At 40.5% G+C, this 15,991-nt stretch overlaps 1 pseudogene across 1 annotated transcript; it reads right to left on the bottom strand.

The window, feature by feature from the left end:
* Positions 1-854: 854 nt before the first annotated feature.
* Positions 855-1,217, bottom strand: LOC307069416 (large ribosomal subunit protein uL29-like; annotated as a pseudogene). The gene has a single exon. The product of its transcript is annotated as a large ribosomal subunit protein uL29-like (transcript).
* Between the last annotated feature and the right edge of the window lie 14,774 nt (positions 1,218-15,991).

Below are 15,991 nucleotides of genomic sequence, written 5' to 3'. Positions count from 1 at the left end.
TTAAGCTCTGAAATCAATACATGGATGAGGGTAGCTAGAGAAGAGTCTCAAGGCCTGAGACTTGGGCACTCTGTTGTATAGAAGTGAGAAAGAGAACCAGCAAGAAGCCCTAAAAAGGAACTGCTCGTTCCTGAAGTATAAATATATGTATATTTATAATACATAAAATATATAATGTTTCCTTATATATATATATATATATAGTGTTATATATAACATATTTGATTTATAATCCTAAAAAGATACACAAGGTAGGTGTTATACATTTTTAATAGCTGAGGAAACTGAAATCCAGAGAAGTAATTTTCCCAAGCTCACAGTATATGGTTAAGCTGATGCACAAACTCACAACTTTCTGATTCAAAATCAACACTTTCTAAAACATCATATATTATATGTCTTACAATGTACTTCTATGAATCTATCCATTTCATCTGTATTATCTAATTTGGTGGCATACAATTTTTCATAGTATTCCCTTATAATTCCATTTATTTCTGTAATGTCAGTAGTAGAGTCCTCTCATTGTTGATTTTTGTGTAGTTATTATTCTTTTTTCTTGGTCAGTTTAGCTAAAAGTTTGTCAGTTTTGCTAATCTTTCAAATAACTAACTTTTTACTTTGTTGATAGTCTCTATTATTTTTCTATTTCCTTTCATTGGTTTTTGCTTTAATCTTTATTATATTTTTCCTTCTGCTTGCTTTCAGTTTAGTTGGTTCTTCTTCTTTTATTTCCTTAAGGGGAAAGTTTAGGTAATTGATTTGAGATATTTCTTCTTTTTTATTTATTTATTTATTTATTTTTATTTATTTATTTATTGCCCAGTTTGTTTGTTTTATTGACACCTGGATGCTCAGGCCTTGACCGCGTACTTCCGGAGTGGGTACAGCCACTCTTTCTGCTGCTGCTTCTTGGTCTTCAGGTTCTCTTCGTGTTTGTTGAGCTGGCGGCACATGGCACGTGTTTTCTTGGGCCGCAGATCCAGGGGCTTGTAATTCTTGATAGAATTTCCTGAGGTTCTCTTTCTGAGTCTGGTTAATGATGGTGAGTACACGGGCGATGGATTTGCGAACAACATGGATCTTGGAGAGTTTGGAAGCCGCGCTGCCTGTTACTTTAGCCACGCATAGCTGGGACAGCTCCACTTTCAGGTCCTCTGTTTCAGAAGCTCCTCCTTCTTCTTGCCGTGAAGGTCTGGAGCCTTAATCTTGGCCATGACTGCAGAGTCAGTCTCTGCCGCCTTCTCGGAGGGAAAGACTATTTCTTTTTTTTTTTTTTTAAGTTTTCTACATACAACAGCCTTCTTTCTTTAATTTATTTTTGCTGTGTTGGGTCTTCGTTTCTGTGCGAGGGCTATCTCTAGTTGTGGCAAGTGGGGGCCACTCTTCATCACGGTGCGCGGGCCTCTCACTGTCGTGGCATCTCCTGTTGTGGAGCACAAGCTCCAGACGCGCAGGCTCGGTAGTTGTGGCTCACGGGCCTAGTCACTCCGCGGCACGTGGGATCCTCCCAGACCAGGGCACGAACCCGTGTCCCCTCCATCGGCAGGCAGACTCTCAACCACTGCGCCACCAGGGAAGCCCCTATTTCTTCTTTTTTAATATAGGCCTTTACATCTGTAAAGTTATCGCTAAGTACTGCTTTTCCTGTGTCACATAAGTTTTGTTATGTTGTATTTTAGTTTTCATTCATCTCAAAGTATTTTCTAATTTGCCTTGTGATTTTTTTCCTTTGGCCCATTGGTTGTTAAGGTGTGTGTTGTTTAATTTTCACATATTTGTGAATTTATAATCCCGCCCCTTTAGTCAGGCGCTGCTGACCCCGCCCCTTTGGTCAGGTGCTGCTGACCCCGCCCCTTTGGTCAGGCGCTGCTGACCCCGCCCCTTTAGTCGGACGTTACGGAGGACGTTAAAGGTCCCGCCCCCTCAGGCTTCTGGAATACCTAACGGTGGCCCGTCGTCGTCCGTGCCTCCATTAGAGAAGGCTTCTGAAATACCTAGCGGTGGCCCGTCGTCGTCCGTGCCTCCATTAGAGAAGGCTTCTGAAATACGGTCGCCTCTTGTTGTCCGTGCCTCCATTACGAGACTAACTTCTCTTCACGGTGAGAATTAAATGAAAGGAAGACCCTTGTTTCTCTCAAAAACCTGAGGACCGAACTCAGTGAGAGGAACCCGGTTCTCGCTCTGAGGTAAAATGGTGCTGGTATTGAATTTGTCTGGCTTGTTCTTGATTTCTACTTGACGCATGTACATTGTTCAGTATCTCAGTGACTTTATTGCTGGATCAGTAGTCATCTCCAAATAGTCTCTTCCTGTATTATGTTTAGAAATCAGAAAGATAGACTGCTGGTAGGATCGAAAGCTGCCTCTACTGCCTTTGTTTCTATGAGGTACCGAGGTTTTAGGCATTGGGACGTTATCTAGCCTCACAAATACTACCGTTTCAAGACCTAAACCTTGAAACATTTTAAACTGTGGTATTTAGGTCCACAGGTCAGGCTTGAAGGCATCTTCATTGCGTCCATTTTGCTCATAGGATTTTTAGAGGGGAGGATATTTTCCAGAGACCACGTCCACAAAAGCCAATATTAGCAACTGTCAGATTTCTTTTATTGTTACTGCCTTGAAGTAATAGTTTGAAATAATTCTCTTGAAACAATTCTCCATTTCAGACAGTAGCAATGTTATGTAATGGTTGGGGTTATTCATAAAAGTACCCTAAATGATACTAGCTGCTTTTTGATGTCTGTGATTTTCTAACTTACTGTGTTACTGGTGACTTACACCAATACCCCATGAAATGTTGTTGTGGAATCTGGTGAACAGCTCAGCCTCCCATTTCAAAGGTTTATTATCCATAATCCTGCCTGAGTCTTTAGCTATGGTATTGAATAGAATAAACAGATTTGTTCGAGACTCCCTTTCATAGAAGTTAAGGGACATTGCCTTTTAGCCTAATATTTCCTACTTTCCCTGTGGTGGTTGATTAAAGCAGGATGAACTATGGTTCATTTGGAAGGGGTAGTCAAACCGCTGAGGCAGCAGTCTCATCTGATCTGGTAGCCTTAGTTTGACTCCAAAAGCAGAAATGGCGGGAAAGAACTTTGTAGAAGGAGGCAATGCGATGCAAAGCTGAAAAGGGCAGTTGAAGGATGGTTTGAATTCACTGCTTGGACCAATCACAGAGTCTGGTTTGAGTTACTTTGTCATTGGTTTATCCTGTGCATCTCTGTGTAGTGTTGTAGTGTGAGGTGAGGGGTGTCGGGCAGAGGGCAACTCGGCTGTCTCCTGTTTCATTAAACACGGTTGAACCCCTTCCCTGGGTCTCTAGAAATGGGAACTACCAGCAGCGACTAGCTCTATGGTGGAGATCCTGTTTGTACAACCAGTTTCTTTAATTAAGCAGGAGAATCTTTCCCCTCACACTTATTTGTATTCCTCTGTACACTGTGCATGCCACTGTTACAGAGACATTGGCATAATCAGACTGTTCTGATTTCAAAGAAACCTCACTTTGCCTTTTTAACACCAAAGTTTTGATCTTTCTTTTTATTCTTTTTGGAAAGCCAGTAGCAAACAGCAGAAGGGTAGAATGCACTAGATTGTAGAAAACAAACTTCGGGAGTCAAAGGAGTTCGGGGTGCTGCTTAGATTCCTTTGTTTCAACTGGTATGAGAATGTGGATCTGAATGTAATTTTAGAGCTCAGCTCTGTCTGTGGAAAAGAGGGAGAGATGAGATTCATGGACCAAGTGGGAAGCAGGGAATGGTAATCTGCCAGCCTACAGGCATCCCACATGCCTCCCTGTGGCATTTATTTGGTAGGGGTCCTGAAGGCATAGGCCAGGAATTAAATTAATATGTAGGTCATACTCCTCCAAATCTTTACCGCTCCATACATTGTTGGCCATTTTTATGATCTGCAGACATTGCTGGGACCACATACCATATTTAATACACATAAAGCCTCCAGTCTCTGAGTCTGAGAGACACTCAGTTCATTTTCACTCTAAGGCAAGTCTGGTAGCTCAGCTGGCTTCTAACATATTATTTCAAAACTTTGTGCCACTGTTAAAAATTTTCAGTGAATTCAGGTATTGGAAGCTGGGGGCAAGGTTTGAGATTTGCATGCTTAAGCCTCCCTGACCCCTGTTGTTTCCTGTTCTATTACACAGTGGGATGAATGGGTTTGGGTGAGTGCTAACGTTGATTGGGTTACATTTAATGCTCCTGTATAATAAATGCTCTCTCTTGTCCCTGTCCTAGTCGTAGTCTCTGTCAATACAAGCGTCCAAACCACAAGAATTGATTGGTAAGAATTCCCCATTTGGTGCTCTTTCACCCAAATTGCTATCTGATATGTTTCTTTAAAACATGTAGAGGTCCTGTGTGTGAACTTGATTTCACCTTTGCTAACTGTCAATTTTCTGGCAAGGTATGTAGTAACTGGGTCAGGATTCCTTTCTGATGAGTGATGACATTTCCTATTAATTTGGGATTGAAGCTTTCAGAATCCGGGAATACCAAATCTCAGCGTGGGACATCTTCTCACCACAGTTTATATGTTTGGGGTTGTTGCTCACTCTGGCCTACGTTTTGGAATGTGGTCTTCCCCTGCATCCATGTAACAGTAAGTCTTATGAGTTGCACTTACTATAATCTTCTGTAGAGTAAATGCCTGCATGATGTAGCTCTAATGCGTGGTGCTTTATAACTTGCCACTTGGGTTGCTTTGGAGTCAGTCAGATCACAGTTCCAACCTGATTCCACCAGTAACTGTCTATCCTTAATTCCTAACTAACTTTTTGAGTCTCAGTTTCCTTATCTGCAAAACAGGAATCATACTTTGCTATCAGGAATGTTGTGAGAATTAAATGTGATAATCTTTGTAATGCACCCAGGACACAGGAGATACCCAAGGAATTAGCCCCCCACTCCCCAATTTCCTGAATGCATGTATTGCTTGGTTTAGCACCCTCCCTTTCCCCTTCCTTTAATTATTTTCTTTCCTCTCTCAGGTACAGCAAATTCCTCATAGGTTACACTGGCTTCTCTTTGGAAACCACACCTCTGCGATCTTGCTATGAAGCAAGAGGTAGCCCAGGGACTCAGAATTTTCCTTGTTCTGAGCCCAGGTTCTGTCTCTGCTAAATTGGACACCTTATACAGAGGCTGACATGGCTCAGCACCCAGTGGGATTCTAGGATTTGTCAAGCTATGCTGGCTGGAGGGTGCCTGGCAGTCCTAGAAAGTTCTCCTCCATTTCCTTGCCTGTAACAAGTCACTTCTGATCTGTGATTAGTTCATTTAAGAGTAGGTAAAAACATTGACAATGTGAAAGATGGGGGAAAATGCTAAATATAAATATGCACTATCCTAAGATGTTCTCAAGGAGACTTTTAACCTTAAGTCTCAAAAGAACTTCTAAAGATTACCCACCCAAGGTCCAAACATCCACATTTTTTTTTGATTAGAAACTAAAGTGTCTAGCTATTACATAGCACATTGACATTTCAAGACCTTTGATTTTTCCCTGTAATTGGTTAAATTGCTTTAAGGCCCTGGATGGCAAGGATCATTGTTATTTCTCATTAAGTGAAAAACTGAGGCTAGAAGTATTTAGACAAAGATTTACCCAAAACCACTTATGGGACTTCCCTGGTGGTCCAGAGGTTAATAATCCATCTTGCAATGCAAGGGATGCCAGTTCCATCCCTGGTCAGAGAACTAAGATCCCACATGCCGCGGGGCAACCAAGCCCATGTGCCACAGCTAGAGAGCCTATGCGCTCTGGAGCCTATGCGCCACAACTAGAGAGGAGCCCATGCTGCGCAACGAAAGATCCCACGTGGCATTTAAAAAGTTGCATGGCTAATGCAGGATTTATTGCCTGTCTGACTTCAATAATAACATTTGTAGGAATGGTGAGAAGATCATGATCCTTATAGGAAGAGTTGCAGGTCATTTGTATATCTTGATGGAGACTAATTATAGGTCTGGCCCATGAGAATAAAAACACAAGTGAGAGAGAGACTTTCTCTGTCCTGTTCATATTTGCATTCCAAGTGTCTGGAATTGATTCTAGGAGTAAACTGCCTCCTAGTGAAGGACCTTAGGTCTAGGTGAGATGTCAAAAGGGATAAGAGACATTGCTGTCTGTCTGTGTGTAGACATACACTTTAAGAAATTCTGTCCAAAGTCTAGAAGGAGCTGATGAGGTTGCCGCACTGTGGCTGGATCAGGCAGAATCTGCAGGTAACTCTAGTAGAATACTGCATTAGGACTCTAGATAGCCACAAGGGCCTCAGGAGAGCCTCGTAACTGCTAGATGCCCAAAGAGCAGACCTGTGAGCTTCTGCTAGAGTTCTTCTTCCAGAGTCAAGAGTGGAGGTTCTGCTCTCCTTGCTTGGCTCTTTCTCTAGCTGATGATGCAGCGTTTAAGGTCTAGGGACAGATTTCCCTAGAGGAAGCAGGGCAAGAGATACCAGCTAGAAACATGCTAGCAAGAGAGTAAAGAGAGAAGAATGATTGTTCATAGTGCACAAAGGTACATGAGTAGCTTGCTGGTCAGGGAGTAACTTTTCCAAATTTGATCTCTTCTCAACAGATCCAGTTTCACTGTTTCCGCCTTAACTGAAAAAGGCCTTCCTCTCCCAGGACGCTTGTGGAGGTGAGGACATATGAGAGTCACAGAAGAGAAGCATTTTTAATAATATATCATTTTGGGCTTCCCTGGTGGCGCAGTGGCTGAGAGTCCGCCTGCTGATGCAGGGGACGTGGGTTCGTGTCCCGCTCCGGGAAGATCCCACATGCCGCGGAGCGGCTGGGCCCGTGAGCCATGGCTGCTGAGCCTGCACGTCCGGAGCCTGTGCTCCGCAATGGGAGAGGCCACAACAGTGAGAGGCCCGCATACCGCAAAAAAAAAAAAAAAAAAAAAAAAAAAAAAAAAAAATATATATATATATATATAATTTTGATTCACAAAATAAGCAAAATGGCTGCAGGTAAAGGTTTTCACAGCTTGCATGAGTGTTAATTAGAAAGAGTTAGAAGCCTTGGCTGTGAGAGGCACTTGTTTAATTTAAATATCTATGCAAAGAAACTGCTCCTTATCAGTTAAAGCCATGGCTGGCACCCAGCCATCAGGAGACCCCAAAACCCATCTGTTCCCTTGGACTTTTGACCAAAACAGTCACTCCCACACATGTAGTTAGTGTAAGTGTAGGTCATTTGGGTACTTGAACCCAGTGGGAATTTTGATTCCTCATTTAAGCAAAAAACACTTTCCAGATACCTATTTCAGCATCTCTCATTTGTGGCTACCCTATAAACCTATTTTCTCCATGTGTGCATGTAGTTAGGTTGGAAATGTCAAGGGACCACAGGGGGATGTTTATGAAATTCCATAAAAATATGCTTTCACAAAGCTGAGGTTTATTGGTATTCTAGACTTCTTTTCCACCCGAGTCTGCTCCTCGCCCCGCCCCCTCACCTTGAACTTTTGCTTGCATCTGGGAATCAATTTTGTGTAATTTCCAAATGTTGCTTGTGGGTGGTTTGGCTGGATTCATACCCAGAATGGAAGGTAACTTGGTGCATCTTAATGACATAGGTATTATCCTTATCCTGAAAGCTTTTTTTCCTCCCTTCCTTTTATTTTGTTTTGTAATTTCTCAGCAGAATCAAGAGATATATGATAATTTCATTAAAATGAGAGGTTCTCTTAACAGTACAATGAACCTACTGTCTCATTTCATGAGAAACTCTACTCATCATATGTAGGCATTTGTGGGAATTCATATTTTTCATGGAATTCTAATGAGTCAAAAGTGATCCAGAAAAGACTGTCCATTGGTCACTGACTGTCCAACTATGGGGCTGACATGCATTTCCTGCAAACTGTCCGTGCAGAAACTGGGTGCACAAACCAGTCATGAAATAGAAGTTTGTGTTTTTTAGAAATTTGTATCAAACTTATACCAGTACGACATTTAAAGAATAAAATAATTCCATGAGGTTTACTCATCAAAATAGTACTTCTCCCAACCTACCACCATTCCATTTCCTGCTCACCATATTTATCCAGAAGTGACACATGTGATTTTGCAATTATAGAAAAACTGGTGCTGAAAACTGCTCAAAAAATCACGAGAGCGCTAAAAGGATTTAAGATGGGGTTCTTTGGCCACTTTTTGTCTGTCTTTCTAGAGGGAGAAGAATTACAGAGGATAAATCCTCAGAAAGGGAATCAGGAGAAGGGGGAATGACAAATAAGAAATGGTCTCTTACCTTCAGGGGTCTACAGCCCAGCCCAGGGGGCTGTTAACAGCAGCACTGTGTAGAGCTGCTCCTGAGGATGAGGATAAAGCAGACAGAAGGACAAGGGCTTCTGGTGTGAAAGGTGTCATGGGCATTGTGTGTTCAGGGGTGTCTCCTGCCCCCTTCCCCCTTCCCCCTTCCCCCTTCCCATTACTCCCTGTGCTTCAGCATCTCCCCGACTGGAAAGTAACCTAAGGGGTATCACAGATCCGGGAGTTTTATTTCTATGGTCTGAGATGTAGCCAGCAAATATAGAAGGTGATGCATGTATCAGAAGGCAAAACTGTGACTTACTGTAAATACCACTTTTTCCTACACGTTGTAGTTTCAGAATATAGGCATTCAAAAGAAATGTCTAGCACTGTTGTCACTTGATTTTTTAAACTTTCATGTGTCTTCCCACCTTCTGCCTTGTGGTTTGATTCAACTAATCAAAGTAATGGCTAAAGATGATTTCTAGTGGGCAAAGATATCACTGTAGATGAGACTTTAAATTTTAGTATCCTTGAAGGCAATCTCAGTTTGAGATGCAACAACTGCTGTAAACACTTCATTTAGATATGTATGCCATCTATGGCCTATTTTTTATTTTTATTTATTTATTTATTTAACATCTTTATTGGAGTATAATTGCTTTACAGTGTTGTGCTAGTTGCTGCTGTATATTGAATTTCTTTAAAAAATTTTTTACCACCAACACAGGTATCTTCTTTCTTAATGTACATATTTAAAATTTATAAAATTAAGAAAGGAACGTGAGATGAAAATAATCTTCATCCCACCTTCTAGAGATAACCATGGTTGAGAGTTCACTTTCCAGTCATTTGTCTTAAACATGGATAAGTATTATTATTTTTCTACAAAAATGGGATCATACTGTAGGTGGTGTTTTGCAGCCAATTTTTTTTAACATCTTTATTGGAGTATAATTGCTTTACAATGGTGTGTTACTTTCTGCTGTATAACAAAGTGAATCAGCTATACGTATACATATATCCCATATCCCCTCCCTCTTGCGTCTCCCTCCCACCCTCCCTATCCCACCCCTCTAAGTGGTCACAAAGCACAGAGCTGATCTCCCTGTGCTATGTGGCTGCTTCCCACTAGCTATCGATTTTACATTTGGTAGTGTGTATATGTCCATGCCACTCTCTCACTTTGTCCCATCTTACCCTTTCCCCTCCCCGTGTCCTCAAGTCCATTCTCTAGTAGGTCTGTGTCTTTGTTGCTGTCCTACCCCTAGGTTCTTCATGACATTGTTTTTTCTTATATTACATATATATGTGTTAGCATACGGTATTTGTCTTTCTTTTCTGACTTACTTCACTCTGTATGACAGACTCTAGGTCCATCCACCTCACTACAGATAACTCAATTTCATTTCTTTTTATGGCTGAGGAATATTCCATTGTATGTATGTGCCACACCTTCTTTATCCATTCATCTGTCGATGGACCCTTAGGTTGCTTCTATATCCGGGTTATTGTAAATAGAGCTGCAATGAACATTGTAGTACATGACTCTTTTTGAATTATGGTTTTCTCAGGGTATATGCCCAGTAGTGGGATTGCTGGGTCATATGGTAGTTCTATTTGTAGTTTTTCAAGGAACCTCCATACTGTTCTCTATAGTGGCTGTATCAATTTACATTCCCACCAAAAGTGCAAGAATGTTCCCTTTTCTCCACACCCTCTCCAGCATTTATTGTTTCTAGATTTTTTGATGATGGCCATTCTGACCGGTGTGAGGTGATAGCTCATTGTAGTTTTGATGTGCATTTCTCTAATTATTAATGATGTTGAGCATTCTTTCATGTGTTTGTTGGCAATCTGTATATCTTCTTTGGAGAAATGTCTATTTAGGTCTTCTGCCCATTTTTGGATTGAGTTGTTTGTTTTATTTGATATTGAGCTGCATGAGCTGCTTTTATGTTTTGGAGATTCATCCTTTGTCAGTTGCTTCATTTGCAAATATTTTTTTCCCATTCTGAGGGTTGTCTTTTGGTCCTGTTTATGGTTTCCTTTGTTGTGCAAAAGCTTTTAAGTTTCATGAGGTCCCATTTGTTTATTTTTGTTTTTATTTCCATTTCTCTAGGAGGTGGGTCAAAAAGGATCTTGCTCTGATGTATGTCTTAGAGTGTTCTTCCTATGTTTTCCTCTAAGAGTTTTATGTTGTCTGGCCTTACATTTAGGTCTTTAATCCATTCTGAGTTTATTTTTGTGTATGATGTTAGGGAGTGTTCTAATTTCATTCTTTTACACGTAGCTGTCCAGTGTTCCCAGCACCACTTACTGAAGAAGCTGTCTTTTCTCCATTGTATATGCTTGCCTGCTTTATCAAAGATAAGGTGACCATATGTACATGGGTTTATCTCTGGGCTTTCTATCCCGTTCCATTGATCTATATGTCTCTTTTTGTGCCAGTACCGTATTGTCTTGATTACTGTAGCTTTGTAGTAGAGTCTCAAGCCAGGGAGCCTGGCTCCTCGAGCTCCGTTTTTCTTTCTCAAGATTGCTTTGGCTATTGGGGGTCTTTTGTGTTTCCATACAAATTCTTGGTGGCTGCAGTAGCAGCCTTAGCGTCTCATGACCGTCTCTAGTTTCTGCGCTGATAGCCAGCTACTTCATCCAATCTTCTCAGAGGTTTTCTAGGAGATCCGTGTGAGTGTGTGTGTGTGTGTGTGTGTGTGTGTGTGTTTTAATACTGGGAAATTAATGCACAGAACCATTTATGTTCTTATTCATATTGAATTCCTGATAAGATCAGTTAGGCCACATTCTCAATATTCTTCCCTAGTACTTGGTCCACAGTCTCAAACTGTCATAGACAGCTGGGCCCTTGGACATCACTGTCCACTGGATAAGTGAAGAAATGTCAATGTAGTGAGATAATGACCACATAGATTGTGATTGAGCTGACACTGCAATCTTTTCTCCTGCTTTGTATTGTTATTTTCATTCCATTGTGTACCTTTCCTCTCTGGAGAACTCAGAGCTCACATTTCCTGGAAGTTGACAGTTAAACAAAGGCAGCAAATTAGCCCCTTTTTCAGATCGAAGAATGGGGAACCACAGTGACCTTAAATGATTTATCCACAGTCACAAGGCCTGAGAGAAGCCTTGGTCAAGGATCTGTGTCACCATTCTCTGGCCACACTCTTGTTTTATAATTGCATCAGTGTTTAGGAAGAAATGTCATGTAATTAGGTGGTTAATTTTTCATTACTTAGACCAACTGATAAGGACTGCCATTAGAAAGTCTTTGTGGGACTTTCCTGGTGGTCCAGTGGTTAAGACTCTGTGCTTCCACTGCAGGGGGCACAGGTTCTATCCCTGGTCGGGGAACTAAGAACCCGCCCGCATGCCGCTTGGCGTGGCCAAAAAAAAAAAAAGAAAGAAAGAAAGAAAGAACGTCTTTGCCATCATTCTAGAATCCAGAGTTGTAAAATGGCTTCTTATAAGTTTGTATCCAGAGTTAGGTTAGGGTTAGAGTTGAAATACTAAGGGTGGAAAGGGGGTAGTGATGTAGTGTACATAGTTGAGTCCCATAGGAGTTTAGCCTTCCAGGAGCTCCTTAGCATGCATGCTTTATAATTACATATTTCTAATTTCTTTATAAGCATGTTATTAGAACTTAGAAAGTAGTAAGTGATATGACTGAGGTCTGGATATGGATCTAATGCTTTAAATCAGCACCCAGAAGAGTTACTGTAAGGCATAGACAAAAGGCACATGTTTTCTGTGAAGGTGGGGAAATCATTGGGCAAGATAGGAAATGAATAGAACCGTTAGATGCCCTTGGAGAAAAGTATATTATTTATTTCTTTAGATCCCATGAAGCAGGTTTAGACAACCATCATTCCTTCCTTCATTAACTCAGCAAACAAGTATTGAATTCTATTTTACTAATAGAATAGATTGGGGACATTTAATAACTCACTGTTTAGCTTATGTGTTGAAATGAGCAATGAGAGTGAATTACAAAGCCAGTGTTAACTCTGTGGATAGACTACCAGTTTGCTATTTAGAAATAGTTTCCAATCTCAGCTTTCCCACTAAAACCTACAATTAGTTTGAATGTTGTTGTACACTGATTACCATACTGCTTGCAGTAAAATATCACCCTCCCTTAATTGCAATTTCTTTCACAGTCTTTTCATTTGAATTATTCATCCTAGTTTTGAAAGAACTCTATGCAAATCAACAATGTAATAAATGCTTGTAGTACTTTTTTCAGAAAAATATATTCAAAATCATTTTATAAGGTGGTGTGAAAACAGTCATGTGACCAATTTGGCTGTCTGTTGTTCGGACTGATTTTCTAATTCAGGCCAGTCTGTGTTCACAGGCTGTCAAGAATACTATGAAAGGGTCTCCTGAAGAGGGTGGGAGGTTAGCCCAGATGACCTAAAAGGTCTCGTGCAGCTCATGTATATGTGATTCCATGACAGGCTAAATTGGTAGTAGATCAGATAGACACCATCTGCAAATGACATTTAAAGGGTTTTGAATTTTTTTTTCCTTAGAGCTGATATGGACCAAAATTCTTCTTGCCAAAGGGCACAGTTTACCTTCCTGTTTATGGTAGCCATTTGTCATTTGTCACACAATTTGAAGTTTATAATAGAGTATTATGTTCAACTTCATGATGCTATCGCTTTAAGTTGTAATAAATTTTTCTTCACGTGCATTTACAGAACGCTGTCACAGCTCAGCCTTGTTTTATCGAAGGACAAAAGTCGACCACAACTTCACAGAGGTCCTTCACGTGTTAACGTTTGTGTTTGAAGTGGCTGCGCGGAGAGCTGAAGCAGTGAGTGCCTATTAGTGGGGATTGCTCTTCCACACACATGCGTGTACACAGCAGGGTGGCCATATGGCAGCCTATACGCATCTGTAAGGCCAAGAGTTCTATTTGTAAAGATGCATTTTATTGGTTCTTAACTTTTTTGGGGGTCACAGATCGATTTGATAACCTGTTGACATCGTATATCGTCTCCTTGGGAAAAAAAAATACTTTTGCACATATCCACAGACTTTAAAAACTTTTTAGGAGTTTAGGGACTAACCTCAGGAGTTCAACATATTACCCAGGCTAAGAATTCCTCTTAATGTAATTTAAGCAATTATTTCTTTATTTGGTCATAAGGTATTTGATTGCCTACCATGTACTCACCAGCCACGTGACCTTGGGGCCATTCTTTTACCTCCCCAACTCTAAGTTTCCTGTGTAATATAAGATTAGAGTGTTTTAATGTGAGGATCCCTGAAGTCCCTTATAGTGTGTTATTTACTCAGCCTTGTTCTAGGTACAGATAGGAATGCACAGTGCAAGCATCCACTAAGGCAGGACAGTGACCAGAACCAGGCAAAAGCAAGAAACAAAGGGAACAGAGGCTCCTGTTAGGTCATTTGAAACCCAGACACTTAGGCAAAGAAACTGTGTCTCATTGGTGTGAGGGAACTGCAGCACTGAGTCTGCTTCTATATGTGGCCTCTATATAATAATGAATGCTCATTTCATTAATCACTTTGGGCTATTGCATGGTTTTTTTACTTTATTGATGGGTTGCTTTTAAACTTTTTAAGAATTGAATCCTTTTCAACCAAGTACTTAATGGGTTGAGTTACTGTTATTGGACTGCAGGAGGTCAGTGTGAGGAAGAGTGGAGTTTCACACAAACCTTTCCAAGTAAATTATATTTAAAATGTTTATGTTATTATAGGTTCTACTGAAAGCATTTCTAAAGCTTCTGGTAAACTTGTCCCTAGGCTGCTTGTGTCTCTATTTATTCAGCCTTCAAATATTCATTTGCTCATGTCGGGCATGTGTTTGTTTTATTTTTTATCCAATATGATTTAATTTTATAACAGTGTTTGTATAACTGAGACTTCAAGCTTGTATCAGGATGTCCAAATAAGTTCACTAATTCTGGGAGATTTTCTCCTAACAAGTAGGAATTCATCAACTTCAAATAATGACATATTAAACCTGTTAAATTGAAAATATCTTTATACTCACCCTGGAGCTTAAATATGTCAGCCAATAATAATCAGATGCCACCCAAACACTCACAATTTTCTGAGAAGAGAAAATTAGCTGGTTTTAATATGTCTGGAAGATAAATCAGACCATCCATGTTTTATCTTTCATATGAGAAATTTATATAACTCACATTAAACACATCAGATCAACTGGAAAATTAGAGTAATTAAATGCTATAGGGGAAATAATTTTATTAGAAGGCCAACAAAGACACTCGTGCTGGCAAGATCATGTCTGAAAGAGCCGCGAGAAAGTGCAGACACATGGGGCTAGAGGGTGTGATGAAGGAACAGGTTCCCTGAAATCCTTAGGAGTAAAGAGGGAGAGGCTGGCTAGGCCTAGAATATGCCAGCGTGCTGGAGAAGAGGACAGATACTATATAGGTTGACCTTACTCCCTTTAATTTAAATTTAAAACATTTTGAAGTAAAAAATAAAAATGCTTTTAAACATGGATGCATTTATAATGAAGATCAAGAGCCTTCTCTCCCATGTTTCTCTACCCCCTCCCTAATATCTGTTTTTAGTTTCGGCTATTTCCCTGTCTACATATACTATGTTAATACCCATTGCTTAAAATTTTATCTTAGGAGATTGCATATTGTATTCTGCTCTTATGGCTCACTTACCCCACTCTCGTCTTTAGTCTCTTTCCCCCAAATTTACATCACTATTTCTCTACTAGTTACCTCTGCAATTTTAGCCACTATACTTTAACATTCATCTCTTTTTGCATCAAGAGTCCATGCTTGACAAGGACATTTATTTTGCATTTCTGTCCTTCCCTTCATTTCTTTCCCTTTTACATCCTGCACTCTGTCAAGCATACCTTTGCTTTTTACATTGTCAAAGTTGTTAAAAGCACTCTTTATTTTTTTATAATTACCTTATTTTGTGGGGTAAATCATTAAGTAAATTCCTAAGAAAGGTATGTGCAAGGCAGAGTTTCTGAGCTGTTAATTATTTGAAAATATTTTTATTTGGACCTCACACTTGATTGATACTTGGTATAGAATTGTAGGTTCAAAACCATGGGCCCAGAGTTTTCTTTTTAAATTTTTCTTTCTTCTATCTTTTTGAATCTTTTATTAGATAGATACTGGATCTCCTGGACCAATCATCCGTAACATTTGTATTTCTCCTTACCTCTGTCTAGCACTTTTTTTTTTTTTTTTTTTTTTTTTGCGGTACGCGGGCCTCTCACTGTTGTGGCCTCTCCCGTTGCGGAGCACAGGCTCCGGACGCGCAGGCTCAGCGGCCATGGCTCACGGGCCCAGCCTCTCCGCGGCATGTGGGATCTTCCCGGATCGGGGCACGAACCCGTGTCCCCTGCATCGGCAGGCGGACTCTCAACCACTGCGCCACCAGGGAAGCCCTGTCTAGCACTTTTGCTCCATGTTCTGGGAACACGTTCTCAATCTTGAGAAACTTGTGATTCATCAGACGTGCTTTTCTAGGCCACAGTGGACTCCCTACTCCCTATTACCTGGGTCTTTCCTAGGACCCATTCTTGATAGTCTCTCTTGAACTTCCCACTCATAATTGTGACTCCAACTATGGTGATATTAGACACAAATGTCATTATTTCTAATCTTTAGTTGTGTTCTCTAAGAAATAAAATATAAACCT

Source organism: Hyperoodon ampullatus, assembly GCF_949752795.1.
Source record: "Hyperoodon ampullatus genome assembly, chromosome: X".
NCBI classification, from domain to species: Eukaryota; Metazoa; Chordata; class Mammalia; order Artiodactyla; family Ziphiidae; genus Hyperoodon; species Hyperoodon ampullatus.
The sequence above is the reverse complement of the archived record's forward strand: the minus strand, read 5'-3'. Positions and strand labels throughout refer to the sequence as shown.